Source organism: Falco cherrug, chromosome 5 (genome assembly GCF_023634085.1).
Source record: "Falco cherrug isolate bFalChe1 chromosome 5, bFalChe1.pri, whole genome shotgun sequence".
Classification (NCBI taxonomy): domain Eukaryota; kingdom Metazoa; phylum Chordata; class Aves; order Falconiformes; family Falconidae; genus Falco; species Falco cherrug.
The window spans coordinates 70,460,338-70,474,707 of NC_073701.1; the positions used below are offsets into that span (position 1 = coordinate 70,460,338).

A 14,370-nucleotide genomic window follows, 5' to 3' on the forward strand; every position below is an offset into this window, starting at 1 on the left:
AGATGTCAGATCATAGAACAGTTTAGGTTGGAAGGAACCTTTAAAGGTCATCTAGTCCATCCCCCACTGGTTGTGCTCCTGCAACACTGTGTGGGGCTGATCTCCCTCCTATAGCAGGGGGCCTGATCCTCTAGTGTCTCACCCATTCCCAGCCCTGCAAAAAGAGTCTGCCCATTTCACCCAGAGCTTTGTGGTCACCCCACTGTGCCCACACCAAGGAGGCAAGTGTGGCACTTCTGTCCTTTTTGGGGTCATTTCCCAGGCCTTTGAACCCTGGGGACTGGACACTGGAGACACCTGTGTTCCTTTCATGGCCCTGTGCCTCAGTTTCTTGCTGCCTTTTAATACCAACTCTATCAGCCTCCATCTAAGAGACCATCTCTTACAAATCTCTTTGCTCTTGTGAGATGAGACAAAGTGCAATCACGATTTTGAGATACCTTGACCCGTGCCCCTCCATAGCCTTCCACCACTCACGCAGCAGTGTCAAACTCCTGTATTAGAACCATATATTAGTTTTACACCCCACTTCTGGTGTTTCCCACCCTCTTCAGGTGCTGATAAATAACTTGGACTCTTTGGCCGCCTGGAAACAGAGACTTTCTATCCCTCTCCCCACCCATTCCCCAAGCTGGCCCCTTCCTTTGCAAACATCCCAGTTATTTTATTATTATTTTGTGCCCACGAGGTAAAGATTTTTATTTTTTTTCTCTCCACTCCCTTTCTCCCCCCACTTCGCTCCTGCATTCCTGCTGAAAGCTACGGGGTGGCATCCCCAGTCCCAGCCTCCCCTCCGCAGCCTCAGTCCCAGCTGCTGGCCTGCGGAGAAGGAATCGGACGTGGAGGGCGGGCGGGGGGGGGGGGGGGGAGATGCCCAGAGCGGCCCCTCCTCCTGCCTCATAACTTCTTCTTCCAAGTGTGCAGGGAGTTTCACTGCAGCCCGGCCGACTTGGATGCCAGTTTCTGGGGCCGTCGGACCCTCTCGCCCACGGGGAAAAGCCAACGCGCAGCAGCTTTGCCCAGGTAAGCAGCACCGGTCGCCTGTAGCTGTCTGTCTGCCTGCCCAGGTACCAGGTTTTGTACGCTCTGTTGTGTTTTTTCTACTCTCCCCATTCTCGGGTTGCAGTTAAATGAGCTGCAGCACGAAAGGCATGAGAGCGGGCCAGGGGCGATGGGGAGTTCGAGGAGGCAGCAGCCCCTGGGGCAGCAAGCTGCCTTCCAGCTTCCTGGTGCATTGCAATAGTGAACCCCTTGCTGCTGCCTCAGAAGTGCCTGGGATGCCCAAAACCTGTCTGGAATCTGAATTTGGGGGCGACTTTGCATTTTCCGGGATGGGAGGTGGCTCAGGGGCATCAGCTGGTCTTGGAGGCAGGGAGAGGTTGTGAAGAACTGTCATGTGTAGCACATGGTGGGTTGTTTTGAGTTTTTTTGAGGCTTTCTGGGAGGAAGTGAGTTCCTATTGCCTCCTTTGATGCACCCAGGAGGTCTGAGCATTGCAATGGGCAGAATCTGGCACAAGTAAACCACCCACCAGTGGAATAAGGAGCTACATTTTTCTTCTAATCTTGTTCAGTTGGATTGTGTGATGTGGTTCATTCAGGTGGATGGTAGTAAAATAGCAAGTGCTGAAAGCAAGTCCTGGATCAAAGCTCGAAGAACAACGGAGCAGACCCCACTGGGACTAATAACTCCAGACAAAGTGGGTATTTCAGCAGGTTATGGGAGAAGCAGCAGAAGGGGTTAGTCCGAGGCCATTCCTGGATAGAAAAGTCAGATGATTTCAAGGGGAGAAGTTATTAACTTCAGGGTGGGATTGTGCTTTTCTGCAGCTGGGCCCCACTGAGTCTGCAAAGGTTGTAGCGTTGCAATGAATGCAGTGACCACTCAGGTGCAGACCACATGCATGCAGCTCTGAGGCTTGGGTCCACTTCCTTCCCAAGCCAGCAGCAAGTCACACAACCCAGATTTTCTTGCCTCAGTAGCACCAGCAGTTAGGGTGATTGAGATCCTTTGGCACAGTCCACCCATTCCCACCTCCTTCTGTAGATGCTGAAGTGATGTCTTGCAGGGAACAGCAGTGATTGACAATTTTGTTTGGCTGCTATCCATCGTAGACCCAAAATAATGTAATTTCTGCTTGCAATCAAGAATTACAAGAAAGTGCCTTTCTTCTGGGTAGGGAAGAAAATTAGCCACCAGGCAGATGATTCATGGGGTGTCTGAAAAGTCTTTGTGGCTCTAACAAAAAGGTTGGTTTGTAGGATGGAGTCTGCAGAAATCACTCCATGCATTGCGTTATTGCATGTGTCAGGAGGAGCAGAAAGAGGTTGGATGATGCTGTTTGGGCTCCCCAGTGATTCTGCAATGTGGCCCCTTCTGCAGATATCTCTTCTTCAGTATCCCACGCAGCATTAGGCCAGGCTGTGCATGGGGAGATGTGTTGGGTCAGAAAGTGCATGAGGTTGTTTGAAGCACTGGCACGTGAATATGGGGAGATGTCCTGGCACTGTCCTCAGCCTGGCTGAGGGTGTGATGTTTGTACAGTGCAGGACTGGCAGTTGCTGGGGTGGTATTTCCTCTCTGGAGGCTGTTTGAAGGGCAGCTGCTTAGGGGATTTTTAGTAGAGCAGCTTTGTCAGCTTTCCTCAGTCTTAAATATTGGGGCACTGGGGCTCATGACAGAAAGTGGGTTTATATGCATGAAAGCTTGTCTGCTTTTTCCACTTAGCTTTCCCAAACATGGCTTGTCTCATGTTTCAGCTGTTCTCAGATTTTCCTGTCCTAAACAGTACCTCCCCACTAGGTTTGTTCCTGTGACCCTCCTTATTCCAGATAGTGAACTAGGGAAAAAGGAGAAATGCAGCAGGACATCTCAGACTCCCTTGTCTGGCCACCTGGGCCCCTGTCCCAAGCAGTGATGCAAGGATGATGTCCCTTTGCCTGTAGGAAAGGTCACCCAGTCACCATGAAAGGCTTTGCAGCCACAGTGTGGAGCAGACCTGCAACCACTGCTGGAGGACCACATTGGGGAGCTTTTGGGTCTGTGCTTTGGAAAAGCACTTCCCTGGGGAGACCATTTCATAGCTGTCAGGGACCAGGGCTGCTCAAACAGGCAGCGCAGGTCTGTGTAAATGGGAAAGCCCGCCAGGGGAGCGGGGGAAGGATGGATGAGTGTAGCTGCAGAGTGAGACTGCTGGGATGAGTGATGTTTTGAGCTTGCTGCAGCAAGCAGGAGGTGGTGCAGGTGGTGGTGGAAGGTGGGTGCTGTGTTCATCTCGGGCCTCACCTTCGAGTGGAAGGAAGGCAATAAATAAATTTGTGTAAAAAGTGAGAGATTTGGGTTCAGATCCTTGCACGGGCCCTGCTGGTTGGTTGCTGAGGGCTCCCAGTGCAGGGACTGGGTGCTCTTGCCCTGCCTGGGGGAAGATGCTCTTGCCCAGGCTGGTGAGTGGGTGCCTCTGGCTCAGCCTCTCTAATTCACTGTCCATAAATCCTCCTTCCCCTGCATCTTGAGGGAGCACAAATCCAGCAGTGACTTCTGGGAGAGTGGGAGGAACAGAAAGAAATGTCTGGGATGGGTTTAGCTGCATCCACAGGAACTTTGGTGGGAGCATCCTGTGGTGCCCCAGAGGAGTGAGCGGTGCAAGTGGGCTGAGTCACCATGACATCTTGGTGGCAGGGGCCAAGTTGTGACCTCGTGCCACAGATAACTGCTTTCTGGGAAAGTTCCACCACTGCCATGGCCTGATCCTTCCTGTTTGTCCAACTTGCCCATCAGTCTGCCCCTCAGCACTTCATCAACTGATTTTGTTTGCACAGTGAGTCCATGAAAGTCTAACCAGTCTGGATAGATATGGGGAGCCAGTTCTCTCTTCCTTAACCATCAACACCAGTCACAACCCACTTGCTTCAATGCCACAGCAACTCGGTCAGGGCTGCACGTTAGACCTGGGATGCAATAGTCCAAATCAAGATGACTATCTAGTTGCACCAGCTCAGCAGCATGAAAATGCCGGTGAAATATGGGAAGGTGCATATGGGAAGGGTTTCACTTGCTTAATGGAAACCGAATCTGAGACTTGTGGTGGCTCCATCCCTTTAAGTGGGGACTCTGCACAAGAGGGCAGCTTATTTACATCATGACCGCTCCAAGAGACTGCAGGGAAAACTCAGGGCCCATCCTCATCACAGGAGGCTTTGTACAGATATGGCCCCTCAGGGTTATATTTTATGGTGGGCTTGTGGTACCCCACTGAGGCTGACTCCTGACCAGGGCAGACTTAGGCTGTAGGGTAGGGGGGTGGCGTGGGGTGGTATCTGTGGGGTTGGAGTAGCAGATTGGCAGGGTCAGGCTGCCTGCATAGGGTTCTGAGTGGCAGATGGGGATGTGCAAGTCCCATGCACAAGCCCTTCTCTTGCTTGCTCCTGCTGTGCTCAGCTATAGTCCTTGTTCCTGCAAGAGCAAGGCAAATTTGCTGGAGGCAGTGAAATGGCATCAGCCCAGAGGCAACAGAGATCTGCTTGGAGAATTACCCTACTGCAAAACCAAGAGGCTCCCAGGGGATGTGGGACCTCAGGCTGGGATCTTTGTTTTCTTTGTCCCAGCTCCCAGTCCCTTCAGTTGTGCTAAGGAGCACTTTGCAATGTGAATAACCTCCTGGAAAAGATCCAGCTAGAGTGTGAGTAACCTGAGAAATGTAGACCTGGCTGCCAGCCAAGTAGTCAACCCCTTGATCAATTGACTTCCTAACCCTTTTTTTTTTTTTTTTTTACAGACACACACACACACACCCCCCCCATCTATTGATCTTGTCTGTAACACCTGCCTGCCCATCTGGAAATATTACCTTTGACTCTGCCAATACATAATCCCGCTGGGCAGACTTTTCACCTTCTTTATGGGAAGACAGATTAACAAGCATTGTCTTGTGAATGCCCAAGACAGAAGTAGGGTGGAGAAACTGCAAATATCCTTGAAAACATTATACCTGTTTGGTGGGCAGCTCATGTCTCCATGCCACAGATGGTGAGGGATCCCCCCTTGCCTCTTAGCCAGAAGCAGGGTGGCTCATTTCAAAGCTGAGCATTAAACTGGGTGGAAGTGTCAGAAGCTGAAGTTGTTTTCAAGGTGTTCCCTTTTGCAGGGGAAGTACCTAGTGACTGTTTGACTGTTATTACTTGCCTCTCCTTTAGCTTTTTCCTTTTCACAAGTGCATTATTCATTTTTAAGTAGGATTCACATTGTGATACTTCTCAGTAGGTGCATGCCCAGGTGATGCTACCAAAGGCTGTATTAGGATCAGAAGCTCAGTGGGGAGGCAGCTGGGGTTGAAGTAGAGCCATTTGTTTACCGTAGACCTCTGATGAGCAGTGATCTCCAGCAAAACTCTCCTTCAGTTATCTACCCCAAAACTTCACTCTGCTCTTAGCATTTCTTGCAAGAAGGAGAGATTAGGGGTGGGCAGCAAACCCTCCTTTGTTGTTTGCAACAGTTACACAAGCAAAAACATCAGTCCCCCCAAACTGGGTCTCTTGGAGAGGAAGAGACAGGCTAGAGATGATCTTCACAACCACCGTCTGACCATAACTTTCGTCTTGGAAAGGTTTCTAAGTTTAGCTAAGAAGGTATTTTTACTATTGTTAATGTGAAAACCTGGTGTGTGGGGCGTCACCATGGTGTGGAGGAAAGGAGAGGAGGGTCTGGCTTTCATTTCCAGGATTCATAAGGTATTTTTCTGCTTTTCTCCTTGGTGCTTCTAAGCTGAAATGCTCCATCCAATACTCCCAGATGCTGCTTGCATGATTTCTGCAGAAGGTGAAAGGTGGAAAAAACAGCCCCAGCTGCAAGTGGTCCCATACCAGGGAAGAGGTGTCACCTGCCAGTTATCTCCAGTACTTGTTACCTTTTCATCAGCCTTGCTGCCCTCTCCCCAGTGAGGAATGGCCAGAAACCAAGGAGGTCTTTCTTCCATTAAGTTTTGCCCTTAACTAGCTGTTTGCATCACATTTGAGCAAACCTTAACCTGTGCTTTGCTCCATGTTTTGTGACCCTGATGTGAACAACTGCAGGAGCTGTGGAGGAGGATATTGAAGCTGTGGTGGAGCCTGATGAGTGAGGAAAGGATAGGGCAGAAACCTCCCCATGCCATGTCTCCCATCCCGGAGGAGAGTCATAGCCAACCCTTGCCGTGCTCTCAGGAGACCTATTGAGATGTTAATCCAGCTGCTTTTATACATGACCCCCCATCTTCCCACCGCATTTCCTGTGGAAACAACAGCTTTGGGGTCTAAACCTCGAGTTGGTGGGACTGGGAGGCCAGCAGCCCTTGTGGGTCACTGCCTTTGAACAAACCAGGCATGTTCAGCTGGGTGCTGAAGCGGAAAATAAGCTTCCTCCAGCTCTCACTTCATCTTCTTTTATTGAGCAGCCTCACAAGATTTACCATCATCTCTGTTAAACATTACTATGCCGTGCAACCCCTTTAAATCAGGAAAACAATGGTATTTATTTAAAAAAAAAAAAAGAGAGAGACAAAACACTTTCTTAAAGCTCACTCTTGCTCCAAGAGAGGGAGGGGAGCCATTTACCCATTCTGCAAGGAGCAGCAGTTTCTTGTGATTGCTGATGCTGCTGTTGTTTAAACAGGCTCTGCGCTGCAGCATGTGGGTAAGAATGCTCCTTGGAAAAGGCATCCTTGCATTTCATGGAAGTATTATCTGGAGCCAAGAGAGAGTGCCACCAGGAGGGCAAGGTGAATCGAATCGATGCATCTTCAGAAGCAGGGGAGAGCTGCAACTTTGAGGACATGGTGTTTGCTGGACCTCCAAGGAGGTCTGTTGGCCACTAGAGCTGCCACCCCTTGCCTGCAACACTGTCACTGCACTACCACCAATGGCTTCTGCTGTGTGGGTGCCTACATCAGGGAGACACTAACTCATGCTCTTCTAGCTTCCTCCTGGCTCTTCTGGCTTCTATCTGGGATGATCATTTGGGGCACACCTTGACTCAAGATGGTGCTGGATCAGAATTCAAGCTTTGGTCTAAAAAGCAGATGCAGCCACTTGGAGCATCAGGGTGTCAGGTGGATAAAACCTCATTTAGCCCTTCCTGGACAGAACTCCAACCAGAATCCTAGGGGGATTTTTGGTCATCTCTGCCATGCAGGGACCATTGTACTTTTTTTCCCCAAAATCTGCATGATGGCCGAATGCCAGGGACCCAGCATGGCTCTTTGGGAGCTCAGCTGCCTTCTCGTCTTCTGTCCAACCTGCTAGCCCTGGGCAAGCCAGTAGTGGACAGAACTGGGCTGTGCGTTGCCCAGATGTTATGGCAATAGGGGATATGGGGAGGGAAACTATGTGGGCTATGCAAAATGCTCTCCTTAGTGCAATGAGGATGCCTGTGTCCCTCTCATAGCTGAAATGAAGTAGGTTCTTGGACCCAACCTGCATCACTGTCTCATTCTAAGAGAGCTGGTGAAGGTGTAGATACAAACATGTCCTGGAGATAAAGCTTAAATTACCCAAAGTGTTATCTACATAGGGTCTGGAAAGCCATGTGACAGCTCTGAGACTGGAGGAGAGTGAGCTTCTGGAGGATCCATCTGTCCTAGTCCCTTCTCTCAGCATTAGAGCGAGAGCTGAGCTGCAATACGGTGCTGCGTGGTGCTAGTGCTGTTGTGTGCCAGTGAGGGACCTCCTGGATCTGAACCCAAGCTTGCTGCTCTTTCCTTTCCTGAGAGGTCCATGCAGCACAGCCTGGGCAAGGGTGTGAGTGGTTCTGGGGGGCAGAGATGCCTTGGGTAGGGAACATCTATTGCTGCAGGGCTTGCAGGTTGCTTTTGGGGGCAAAAAAAATCAGATCACTTCATGGCAGCCTCTTCTACTAGATGGTTTGATGTTAGGGATCTTGGGAACCAGTGCCACCCAGCAATGCACCCTGCCCTGACTCCTTGGAGAACCCAGTGCTGGGGTCAAGGCACATGTAGCATCTGGTACCCAAGATCTTGGAGCAGGAGTTGCAAGGCGTGGAGAAGAAACTTGAGATGGGAATTAATTGGGTAAGTGTCATGTTGAGACAGATGAGCCAAAGGCCCACTGATTTTTCAGCTATCTATTCATGTAAGAGGTGCATGAGATGGTTGCTTTCATGGTGTTGTAAAATTGCTTGTGAGTGCTGGGCTGACTCAATGATGGGGACATAGACCCCAAAGCATCAGTGGGTGGGCGCGAAAGACAAAATACAGTCATGCACCATCTAGGAGCTACCAAAATCTCTGCTGACCACAGGACTGCTGATTGGAGCACTGTCTTGTTTTGATATTAGTTATTGATATTTTTAATAATTTAGGAAATCCCATTTTTCCTTTTCCAGTCATGTGGCCAAAACTTCACTGTCACTGTAGTGAAAGAGATCTTCCACAAATGGAAAATCCTATATGAAAATGCCCCCAAAAGGGGTGTGAATACCCGCGAGAGGGGAACAGCATGAAATCGGACATGGCCATTCCCAGCTCACAGCAGCTGAAGGAACTGAATATGTTCAGCCAGAGTTAGTGCTCCTGATCCACGTAATTAATTCTGAACTGTTTGGACTGTGTTATAATCCTTGTTTAGCCTGAGAGAAGGTGTCCACTGGGCTTTCAAAGAGACTGAGGACAAACCCAGCCCCTTGGACTTGATTTAAGCTGTGATTTTGGGTATCATTTTGTACCTCTGCTTGCAAAGGGAGCATCTCCTCCCTGTGGGTCAGCCCCTCTGGCTGCTTCTGGACAGTCCCGTGCAATTCAGAAGTATGCCTCCAGCTACCGAAAAGTCAATGCTCTCATATTTCTTCACAAAAACGGCTTGAATTCTGTGTTCAAGGATTTAGAGAGAAATCAATTACCATAAAAATCTATTAACTCCATTAAAAAAGAGACTAAACTTTTGACCGCCTAAGGCTTATTTCTGTCAAGCGAGGAATAACCCATGTTTAACCAGTTTGTTCTTGCCATCCAAATCTACCATTTTCCTTGGGGTTTGATAATATCTTTCATTCCCCTGCAGAAAATGGTGCCTAATCACAGGAGAGGAGCTGCAGAAATGCCCCAGCCAGGCTCTTCCATGTGAACATTTCAAAGCCAAAGGAGAGAACTGGCATTTGCTCAGCAGCAAATTATGAACCCGTTTGCTTGCAAAATGGACAGACCCTCTAAGCGACACCAGCTATTGCACTTTCATCCTGTCTTCTGAGCTTTTCTTACATTAGTGACAACATACTTCTTTTGGATGAGCTGTCAGTACCGTTTTGGAGCTGACGGTTGTGGTCTTTGCTCTCCACCTCTGTGAGCTGTCAGGGTTTACTCCATTCTTTGCCTCTTTGCTGGTGTCTTAAGCCTCAAGCCCTTCTTTTTATTTTTCATCTTGCCACCAGAACTCAATGATTTGAATCTGTCCTTTGCTTTAGTTGGTGCAGTCTGTGCCTTGTTTTCCCCCATCTGAACATCATGCAAAATTACATGTAGAGGTGCTGGGATCTTGGTGACCTGTTCATATTGGTACCACTAATAACTGGACCATCTCCACACCTTTCTCCTGCTGGTTTCTCTGGTGGTTCCACATCCTGAAGTCCCCATTAATTCTCTATTCAGACTTATCTTTATATTTCAAATTACGCATCTCAGTGTGATCTCTTTGTGGGGCTGTTGGGATCTCTCTCTACAGGATTTATCATAGAATCATAGAATGGTTTTGGTTGGAAGGGACCTTTCAAGGCCATCTAATCCAACTCCCCTGCAATAAGCAGGGACAACTTCAACTAGATCAGGTTGCTCACATCCCTGTCCAACCTGACCTTGAATGTTTCTAGGGATGGGACGTCTACCGCCTCTCTGGGCAACCTGTGCCAGTGTCTGACCACCCTCATTATAAAGAATTTCTTATATCCAGTCATATAACTAGTTTGATTTCATGGTGTGCCTGGCAGTGCTCCATGAACAGGAGTCTTGGGGTGCTGAGCTGTGTGCAGTGATGCAGGTGAGATATAGCTGAAGACTTGGCTTCAGCTGGAGCATTCATAAGGAGGTGTCCCTCTGCATTCTCTGCTGAATAATACAAGGTTGTGCTCAGCCTGCAGTCTGTCAGAGGGAGCTGCAAATAGAACTTTCCTCTGTCCATCTGGCTGTTTTCAGGAGACTTGTATGAAAATATTTGAGACCTGCTTCCCTCTGTCAGATTTGGCTGACGTTGTCAAGATTTTGCTAGGTTGGGAGGCAGAGGTTCTGTCTGTCTGTGTGATACATGCCACGGCACAGTGGTGGGCTTTGGGACATGGATCTGTACAGATCCCCTGGGAAGGTTATGCATGGCCAGGTGCGGCTCTGTTATGTAGGTTTTGTGTCTGTATGTGACAGGGATAGAAGTTTGGTGGATGAAGTTAGCAGCACCTGTCATGAGTGATCCTGGGGCAGGAGATGTGTGACATCCAGCTGGAGCCACAGGCAAATGGGAGGCAGGCACCAGCCAGATGAGACTGCAAACGACCGTGTCTCATCCCTTATAGACAGACCTTGCTGACAGGGTTATTTGTTTATCCCAACATTTGTTTGGGGGGTGGGGGAAGGAAGAAGAGTTTATTGCAAACATATACACAGGAAGAATAAATGGAGGGGAACAGCCCAGCCTCTGGCACTACTGCACATATGTAAGACCTGCTTTTTTTCCTCTCTTACCCTCTTGCATCTTGCCAGGCTTCCTACAACTCTGTCATCTGATCCAGGTGAGGTAAAGGGAGAACCTGGTCCATCAACTTTATGGAGTTTGGAGGCAATTTGTTCAAGGAACTGTAAAACCTGGTGAAGTTGCCCATATAAATTATTTACTTACAGGGACAGTAAAAGATCAAGGAAATTGCTGGGATTCCTTTCAAAACCCTGAAGTTTATGAGGTTGTTGCCCTGCCCCTACCAGGTTTCTCTGAAGATCTCCGTAGCAGTTTTAGGAGGTCTTTGACAGGGGCTGGTGGCAGCCAGTGTCTGCAAAGATCAGCTAAGACCTTCTGGATTGAAGTTTGCTCTTTGTAGTGTATAAAATGAGCACTGTGGTGGCATCTACATGAACGGGTGATTCTAAGTGAACTGAGCTGCCCTGAGCTGGACAACAACAGCAGAACAAATGGCAGTCCTCCATCAGCCTTGCTATCCTGAAAGATGGAACACTTGGAAGGGGCAAGCCCAGGTGTGATCTTGGCCTACTGGTGGGCTGTGAATGGAGAGAAGTGTTGGAGCAAGTGTCTGGAAGCTGCAGAACAGCTCTTGACCCTGATATGCATGTCCCACTCTGCCTTCCCTCACCTAGGGTTGGTATTTCATACCGAGGTGAACCCTTAAATGTAGTTTTCAGGAAGGGGAAAACCAAGAGAGAAAAGGACCCATTTTCCTTTCAAAGTCAGAGAACAACACCCTTGAATTTGGGATCATCTGTAATCGGGATGTGCTGCAGTCATCCATGAAGGACCCACACTGGCAATGCAACAGCAGGAACTGGGTGGGTTTTCACCCCAAGTCAGCATTTGCAACTCACCACTAGAAGGCAAAGCACAACTTTAATTATTTTTTTTTAATGTGATAAAAGTTAGAAATATTCTAATGTTCAAAAATTGAACACAACAGTTCAACATGCATGCACATGTGCAGATATGAATTCATGTCTGCCAGGAAATTTTAGTTTGTGGCATCCAGATTATGAAACTCTTTTGAATCCTTCATCATTGCAATGTGAATTCAAGTTGTGACTCTTCTGAGCTCGAGCCTTTCCACACCTGCAGGGTCTTTGCGTTTTGTGAATGTTAACATTTACTCACTGAAGGCCTGGGGCTCACCATGCTTGTTCTTTGTGTCTGCAGAGTCTTCTAGGATTTATTCCTTATATGACTATTTCCCTATTGCTGTTAATGTGCATTTTTTACTGTATTTGTTCCACACTGAAGCATTAAACAATATCAGAACTGTGGAAAAAAAATTGGAGAAATCACGTTAAGTTTTTATCTGCAAAAACGTGCCTTGGCTTAGCTGCCCAAAGTGACTGCAGAAACTCAGACTTATTTTTTGTCACTTAGGCCTTTTTTTTTTTTTTTTTTATTTCCTGTATATATGTAAACTTGGACAACAAATGCTGAAGATTCAGAGGTGCTTTTTTTCCTGTCCTTTTTCCCTTGCTGGCTCCACACCCCTTTCAGGGGTGACCATGTCAGTACATACTCGGGCCCTGCTGGTCAGTACTCTGGCCAGTGGTGCAAGGAAGCCAATGGTCTGGAGCTGACCTACTGTAAGGTGACATTGGCACATGCCTTGTCATATCACATAGACATCTTGGAAGCATTTTCCTATTCTTTAAAAATAAACCACTGTTTCCTTGGAATTACCAAGAGGGAATGGAGATTTCTGTTAGCATTTAAGCTTTTTCTGAATTATTTTTTTCCAGGCTTTTGGGGCTCAGTTTCTCCCAAGGGGGTCAAGCAGCAAGGAAATTTCATCCTTGATTTAGGGCAGGAATGGGAAGGATGAGATAAGAGAGGATAAAACATATTTGGAAAGAAAAGGCAGGAGGTATCATTTAGCTTGAGTCCGACATCAAGCCTTGTGTCTGAAAGTAGAATCACATAGAATGGTTTAGGTTGGAAGGGACCTAGTTTCAACCCCCCTGCCAGGGGCAGGGACACCTTCCACTAGACCAGGCTGCTCCAAGCCCCATCCAACCTGACCTTGGACACTTTCAGGGATGGAGCAGCCACAGCTTCTCTGGGCAACCTCATCACTCTCACCCTGAAAAAGTTTTTCCTAATATCTAATTTAAATCTACCCTCTTTCAGCTTAAAGCCATTCTCCCTTGTCCTGTCACTACAGGCCCTATTAAAAAGTCCCTCTGCAGCTTTCTTACAAGCCCCCTTAGGTACTGGAAGGCCACTCTAAGGTCTCCCCGGAGCCTTCTCTTCTCCAGGCTGAACAGCCCCAGCTCTACCAGCCTGTCTGCCTAGGAGAGGTGCTCCAGCCCTCTGATCATCTTCATGGCCTCCTGTGGAATCTCCTCCCTGGACCTGCTGCCCACACTGCTTTTGGTGCAGCCCAGGGTTTGGTTGGCTTGCTGGTCTGTGAGCACACATTGCCAGGTCACATTGAGCTTTTCATCCGCCAGCACCCGCAAGTCCTTCCTCAGAGCTGCTCTCCATCCATTTTCCACCCAGCCTTTCTTTGTGCTTGGGATTGCCCTGACCCACTACGTACAAACCTATTCTGAAGGTAATGAGTTTAGAGTTTGTTAATTTACTACCTATCTTTTCTTAATTACATGGGATGGATCAGTGAGTGCCAAAGGCAATGGGGGCCATGAGCACTGGTGGCCTCCAGGGATGGTGTGTGTGTTAGAGAACCTCGATACCAGGCAGGACCCCACAGGGTGACATGTAGCAGTGGACATGCTGACACAGTTATGAAGCTCATAACACAACTCTTGCAAAAGAGGTGGGGGTAAAACCAAGTGATTTTGGGTCTCAGCTCTGCACTTCTGCTCCATTAGTTGATATCCTAGAAGTTTGTGTACTTCTGTTAAAAAGCCTGCATTTACTTGTTTAATTTTGATTTTTGGTGGGGTTTTTTTGAGAAGGGGGGATTGTGGTTTTGCTTTGAAGCCATCTCCACAGAAACTAATGGAGTTACAAAGGAAGGACACAGCACAGGTTAAGCACCACACAGCAGAGATCTTGATTATATCCAAGTACACCCAGCAATTAGGAGAACAGGGAAGGAAAATAAGAAACAGAAAACACATTAGGGGAACTTAAGTCCTGAGGGTCTCAAAGATGGGTGTAGCTATGTGATGGACTAGGTGACCACAGCCCTGGTGCCCCTGCAGTCTAGACACACACCAGGCTGTCCAGGCACTTGATCTTCATGTTGCTTGTTTGGGGATTCATTTAGGGGGAGTTACTCCAGGCTGTGCACAGGAACTCAGCCTTTTTTTTTTTTTACAAAAGTGACCTGATTCATCATGCAATGTGATTTTGTGTTTGCATGTTGATAGCTGGAAGGAACAGCCCTGGCAAAGAGGTGGATGAAGTCACGGAGCTTGTCTTTTCCTCATGTTTGTAATTTCCACCCTGAAAGTAGTCTGTGCCTCCCTGTGAAATCTGCTCAGCCCAAGACAAGCAGGTGAGGCTCAGAACAGGATAAGAACTTTTTATTGCCCATTAAAAAAGAATAAAAGCCCTTCTGACAACACCACTTCTGCTGCAGTTGTTGCTTCACAGAGAAAAGTCCCTGCTTCCCAGAGGGAGACTTCCGTGACAATTTTGGGGAGTTGCTAAATCACCCAGAGGCAACCAGAGCTTTCAGCTG

At 48.1% G+C, this 14,370-nt stretch overlaps 1 protein-coding gene across 1 annotated transcript in view; it reads left to right on the top strand.

The window, feature by feature from the left end:
• Positions 1-928: 928 nt before the first annotated feature.
• The window catches only part of LOC102056661 (collagen alpha-1(VII) chain-like), a 116,245-nt gene continuing 102,803 nt past the window's right edge, over positions 929-14,370 (top strand). The window contains exon 1 of the mRNA XM_055711971.1: positions 929-1,023. The gene's annotated coding sequence lies outside the window, so the exon portion shown is untranslated. The remainder of the gene's footprint in view (positions 1,024-14,370) is intronic.